This window comes from Phyllobates terribilis, unplaced genomic scaffold, assembly GCF_046119375.1.
Source record: "Phyllobates terribilis strain yellow unplaced genomic scaffold, ASM4611937v1 Scaffold_11__3_contigs__length_659146591, whole genome shotgun sequence".
Taxonomy (NCBI): domain Eukaryota; kingdom Metazoa; phylum Chordata; class Amphibia; order Anura; family Dendrobatidae; genus Phyllobates; species Phyllobates terribilis.
This window is the reverse complement of record NW_027362771.1, coordinates 166,393,841-166,400,573: the sequence shown is the minus strand read 5'-3', so window position 1 is coordinate 166,400,573 and position 6,733 is coordinate 166,393,841.

Below are 6,733 nucleotides of genomic sequence, written 5' to 3'. Positions count from 1 at the left end.
CCTCCACGTGCCTGTATGACCTCCCTACAACGCCTGGGCATGCTCCTGATGAGGTTGCGGATGGTCTCCTGTGGGATCTCTTCCCAGACCTGGACTACAGCATCCGCCATCTCCTGGACAGTCTGTGGTGCAATGTGACGTTGGTGGATGGAGCGAGACATGATGTCCCAGATGTGCTCAATCGAATTCAGGTCTGGGGAACGGGCGGGCCAGTCCATAGCATCGAAGCCTTCATCTGGCAGGAACTGCTGACACACTCCAGCCACATTGTACTGCATTAGGATGAACCCAGGGCCAACCGCACCAGCATATGGTCTCACAAGGGGTCTGAGGATCTCATCTCGGTACCTAATGGCAGTCAGGCTACCTCTGGCAAGCACATGGAGGGCTGTGTGGCCCTCCTAAGAAATGCCACCCCACACCATTACTGACTAGTGATGAGCGAGCACTAAAATGCTCGGGTACTCGTTGCTCGGGTCGAGCAAATTGGAATACTCGGGTGCTCGACCAGAGCAATGAGCCCAATGTAAGTCTATGGGAAACTCGAGCATTTTTCAGGCGGCTCCCCCCGGTGGTCAGCAGAGGGCTTAAAAATTGCCCAAGTCGATGGGAACAGTGCTCAAATGACATGGGAACAGCATGGGGAAGACGCCTGGAAGCATCTCTGGCTCCCCGATCACTGCTGTCAGCAACGTAGTCAGAGCAATACGCCACTTTTACGGACTCACAATAAAATATACAAAAATGAAACCAAAATGGATTTTCCTGGGAAATATGTTAAATAACATCCTTTCCAGGGTAATGACTTGTATATAAGGCAAAATAAATAACCAAAACCAAAAATACTCCTCCACAACTTGGGCTATGTTCACCCGTAGCGTTTTTGATGTGTTTTTGCACTTTTGAATAGCTTTCAACCAAGACAAATGCATTCACCAAGAAATGTCATTTTACAACCTTATCTGGCCATGTGGTGTGTGACACATCATCAGACACATGCATACAGTGCTGAAAAGACATGGGAACAGCATGGGGAAGACCTCTGGAAGCTTCTCTGACTCCCAGGCCACTGCATAAAAGTGTGCCCATCATAAGTGATCCTTGGCGCATTCAAAGATGCCTCCCGCCATGCACCTTTCGTTGCAGACTTGCAACAATCACGTCCATGTCCTTGTCCCACTGTAGCGTTCAGTTGTCTCTGCCCCATTCCTTGGAATGCAAGCGCAAGTATGCAGGCAGCCACCCACCCACCCACAGGCTGCAATACTATACTGCCAAATTTTTGACAGCTGCTTGCACTTGAAATAAGGCGTTTTAGGCTCGTGGAGGCGGAAGCTTTTCACAACCTCATTCCGGCGGCGGCCGGGTGTCCATTCTCAGTCCCTAGCCGCCACTATATTTCCCGGTATCGCCTCCGCCTTCCACAAGCACGGGTCCCACAACATTACCCGTGCCCTCCCCAGTGCACTTACTAGGAAGGACCGCCTAACCACAAACACGTGGACAGGTGAATGTGGCCAGGGACGGTACGGAGCCAGTCCACACCTTTTTTTGCTGAGAGTTGTATTTAGCTCGGTGAAAGGACTGGCATAGAGGGAAACCGTATGTACCCTGCATGTCATTTCTCCCAGGAAGTCCTGTAATTGAGCTTGTTGCAGAAGCAATGGCAGCCCGTCCAACATCAACTACCACTTGTCGGTGGTGCTTTGACACACACACATCTTTCTTTGCGCATTTAATTTCTTGAATACAGAGTTGGACAATGGCCTGATCTGTAATGCGTTTTGAAAAATAATATGCATAAGCATGGTCGATCCACAATAAAAAAAGCAGCCATAGAGTGTCCGGGAACCTTCCCCCACACTTTTCTTAGCCAGGGCTGCTTTTCGGCAGGGTTGGATGGGCTCACCAGAGAGCCGGAGACTTCTCCGGCGGGCCCTAGCTTCTCCTTCAGGAGAGTTCATAGTGCCGAGGTGAGGCCATGGTGATGATATAGGCCACCATCTGCTTAGTTTTCTGTTACTTGGAATGCAAGTGCAAGTATGCAGCCAGCCACCCACCCACAGGCCGCAACACTAAACTGGGCTGCTCTTTGCACTTGAAATTTGGCCTTTTAAGCTCGTGGAGGCGGAAGCTTTTCACAACCTCATGTCGGCGGTGGCCGGGTGTCCATACTCGGTCCCCAGCCGCCACTATATTTCCCGGTGTCGCCTCCGCCTTCCACAAGCACGGGTCCCACAGCATTACCCGTGCCCTCCCCAGTTTACTTACTGGGAAGGACCGCCTAACCACAAACACGTGGACAGGTGAATGTGGCCATGGACGATACGGAGCCAGTCCACAACTTTTTTTGCTGAGAGTTGTATTTAGCTCGGTGAAAGGACTGGCATAGAGGGAAACCATATCTACCCTGCGTGTAATTTCTCCCAGGAAGTCCTCTAAAGCTGCTTGCACTTGAAATGTGGCCTGAACATTACTGCTGGTAGTTTTCTGTGGGAATTTGCTTGCCTCCTACCAGCCTGGAATATTTCCAGAAAAACTATGGTACGACGCCATGGTATTAGCACTGCCCCCAATACCAGTAGCGAAGCCATCCCCAATTTTCTTCTCAGGAATTTTATTTGGTAGACTGAGTGGCTGCCCAAATACAAAGGAGCTGAAGATAGAGTGGCAGTAGGTGCAAGTTTCTCCAGCCTGTTAGATATTAGAGGGTGAACTACAGCACATTGGATCAGTGGTTAGCACTGAAGCCTTGCAGGGCTGGGATCCTGGGTTCAAATCCCTTCAAGGACAACATCTGCAAGGATTTTGTATATTCTCCCTGTGTTTGCGTGTGTTTCCTCCTCAGTAAAAAAGCAGCCATAGAGTGTCCGGGAACCTTCCCACACACTTTTCTTAGCCAGGACTGCTTCTCGGCAGGGTTGGACGGTCCCACCAGAGAATCCTCTGGTGTGCCTTGGATTCTACCTCAGGAGAGTTCATGATAGCGCTAAATTTGGGCTCTTGAGCGGGTGAGAAAGGTTAGCCCTCAGAATCAAATCCTCTGGTGGGCACAATGTTTTTCAATCTGAAACAGCTTCTCAGTGGGAGTTGTATTTCACCACAGCCATATTCTTTAGCTCGGTGAAAGGACTGGCATAGAGGGAAACCGTATCTACCCCGGCTGTCATTTCTCCGTCACCATGTTCCGCCCATTGTCACACACGACCATGCCTGGCTGTATGTTCAGCGTGGAGAGCCACAGATCGGGCTGCTGTGTTACAGCTTTCAACAACTCTGCAGCTCTGCATGCTTCTAAGCAATAAGCATGTTATCTTCAGCACAGCCTGTTGCTGCTTGGCCAAGGCAGTTCTGCAGTGCTGTCAGCTTGTGACTGATGTGGTCATTTCGGAGATGGAGGAGGAGGTGCATGAGCTGAACAATGTGATTACATTGAGGTTAAATTGGTGACGCTGTTTTTTATACTAAAGAAAGATCCTATTGTTTTGGTTTTTTTACGTTATTTTTTAAGACAAATGCATTCACCGGGAAATGTCATTTTAACATTTTACAACCTTATCTGGCAATGTGGTGTGTGACACATCATCAGACACATCCTTTTTTATTTATGATGGAGGGACTCTGAAAGTCATAAAGCCTATTTTTATAGGGACATCAGACGGCCCTTACTATTTTTAAAAGGCCAGCTGTCGGCCCTAGCTATTGTTAGAGAGCCATCAGCCAGCTATGTTTTGTTGTTCCCATTATTAACAAGTGGGTCTCCTATACTGTTCCCATTATTAACAAGTGGGTCTCCTATACTGTTATTGCTTATCCAGTGACTGCAGGGGCTGCCAAAAATTTGGACACAACCCAATACCCCTTTGAAGAGATATAGAGGAGGGTCTCAGTAAAAAAAATGTTCCCATTATAAAGGAGCGGGTCTCCTATAGTGGTAATGCCCATGCTGTGACTGCAAGGGCTGCCAAAATTTGGGAAAAACCCCACTAAGAATTTAAAGACACATAGAGCAGGGTCACAGTAACAAGGTACGACATGTTCCCATTGGAAAGGAGAGGGTCTGCTATACAATTTTAGGGTATGCAGTGACTCCAACAGCTGACCAATTTTAGGAAAAATTCCACTAAGAATTTAAAGACACACGGAGCAGGGCCACAGTAACAAGGTACGACATGTTCCCATTAGAAAGGAGAGGGTCTGCTATACAGTTATAGGGTATGCAGTGAGTCCAACAGCTGACCAATTTTAGGAAAAACCCCACTAAGAATTTAAAGACACATGGAGCAGGGCCACAGTAACAAGGTATGACATGTTCCCATTAGAAAGGAGAGGGTCTGCTATACAGTTATAGGTTATGCAGTGAGTCCAATGGCTGACCAATTTTAGGAAAAACCCCACTAAGAATTTAAAAACACATGGAGCAGGGCCACAGTAGCAAAGTTTGACATGTTTCCATTAGAAAGGAGAGGGTCTGCTATTAGTGTTGAGCATTCCGATACTGAAATATCGGGTATCGGCCGATATTCGCGGTATCGGAATTCCGATACTTAATTCCGATACTATTGCAATATCGTATACCGGAATCGGAAGTTCCCATAATGCAATGAGACATTTTCATTTTATTCAGCCAATGAGGATCCTAAGAAGTGTGGGCACATCCTGTTAGGCATGTAGGCATCTTAACTAATGGCATGGCTGTGATTGGCTGCTGAAATGATGTCATGATGCACTATAAAAGCCACCGCCGCCATTTTGAGCTCACTCTGCTGTGAATTCAGTTAGGGATAGGACGCTGTTGTTCTGAGGGACAGTTTTAGCTACCTATTTGCTCTATACTGCTTTACCCAAGCTACTTTCTAAATCACTGTGCCTTGCAGTGCTAGTGCACAGTTCCCTGTGCTGTTCACCGCTATCTGCAAGGTCTGTGTGTGTGAGTGCAGCTCACCCTGTAGTGTGTGCTTCAGCCAAGTCTGGTTGTAGTGCACTCAGTGTGTGTCACTGCCTCATACATTGTCCTTTTTTGCCAATTCATAATTTTTCCTGATATCTCCTATTAGTGTGGTGGTTCCATCTGTATTCAGCTAAATTGGTTCCAAACACACTATATAGGAGTAGATAGAGAAATTTTTTTCCGTCTTGCAGCACTAGTGCACAGTGCTCTGCATCTGTACTGTTCACCGCTGTCTGCAAGGTCTGGTGTGTGAGTGCAGCTCACCCTGTAGTGTGTGCTTCAACCCCGTCTGGTTGTAGTGCACTCAGTGTGTGTCACTGCCTCATACATTGTCCTTTATTGCCAATTCATAATTTTTCCTGATATCTCCTATTAGTGTGGTGGTTCCATCTGTATTCAGCTAAATTGGTTCCAAACACACTATATAGGAGTAGATAGAGAAATTTTTTTCCGTCTTGCAGCACTAGTGCACAGTGCTCTGCATCTGTACTGTTCACCGCTGTCTGCAAGGTCTGGTGTGTGAGTGCAGCTCACCCTGTAGTGTGTGCTTCAACCCCGTCTGGTTGTAGTGCACTCAGTGTGTGTCACTGCCTCATACATTGTCCTTTATTGCCAATTCATAATTTTTCCTGATATCTCCTATTAGTGTGGTGGTTCCATCTGTATTCAGCTAAATTGGTTCCAAACACACTATATAGGAGTAGATAGAGAATTTTTTTTCCGTCTTGCAGCACTAGTGCACAGTGCTCTGCATCTGTACTGTTCACCGCTGTCTGCAAGGTCTGGTGTGTGAGTGCAGCTCACCCTGTAGTGTGTGCTTCAACCCCGTCTGGTTGTAGTGCACTCAGTGTGTGTCACTGCCTCATACATTGTCCTTTATTGCCAATTCATAATTTTTCCTGATATCTCCTATTAGTGTGGTGGTTCCATCCATATTCAGCTAAATTGATTCCAAACACACTATATAGGAGTAGATAGAGGAGCCTTTCTGCAGCATTGGGCCCTGCAGCCCCAGCCAGATTAGTATTAGCCTATTTTTTGCAGCCTCATCTATTGCATTGTAGGTTACCTTCCTACATTGTAATAGCTACAAAAAGTTTGTGATACTATCGTTATTACATCTTTAGGCACATCCAGTGTCTTTTTGTGACAAAAAAAACCTAAATAAAGTTCACCAAACACTCCACTTTACAGTTGTGTAGGCCACATTAGCTCATATTAAAGTCTAGTCCACACTTTATAAAATTAGTGTTTCTTATACCTGTTAGCAGCTGTTCAGGAATAAGCACACTAAGCCCTTAGTACTTTTCTGCCTATCTTTATCAGTCTACCAAGATGAAGAAGGCAGGGAGTAAGGCATGTGGTCGTGGTCGTGGGCGTGGGCGTGGAGTTTCTGCAGGGAGAGGACGTGAGGATTCTGTGCCTGCAGGGAGAGGACGTGGGGATTCTGTGCCTGCTGCGGGCACCAGTGACTCAGCATCCCCCAGTTTTACCAGGGAACAGTCCTTTATGCGCAGCTTTGTAGGAGCTAGCCGTACCCCACTGCTGCGCGAGGACCAAATTGAAGCCGTTGTCGGATGGATGGCAGCTAACGCATCGACTTCAATTAGTTCCAGATCCTCTCAGGTCCTGAGCACTGAAGAGCACCCATCTGTCTCTTCACCACCTGCCAAATTGCCCAGGCAGTCAGAGAGCCCTGGACAGGAGCCATCTCTACTTCTGTTCTCTGAATCTCTTGGCTTGGAAAGAGGGGGCCAGCCAAGCAGAATTCGAGAATTTGAA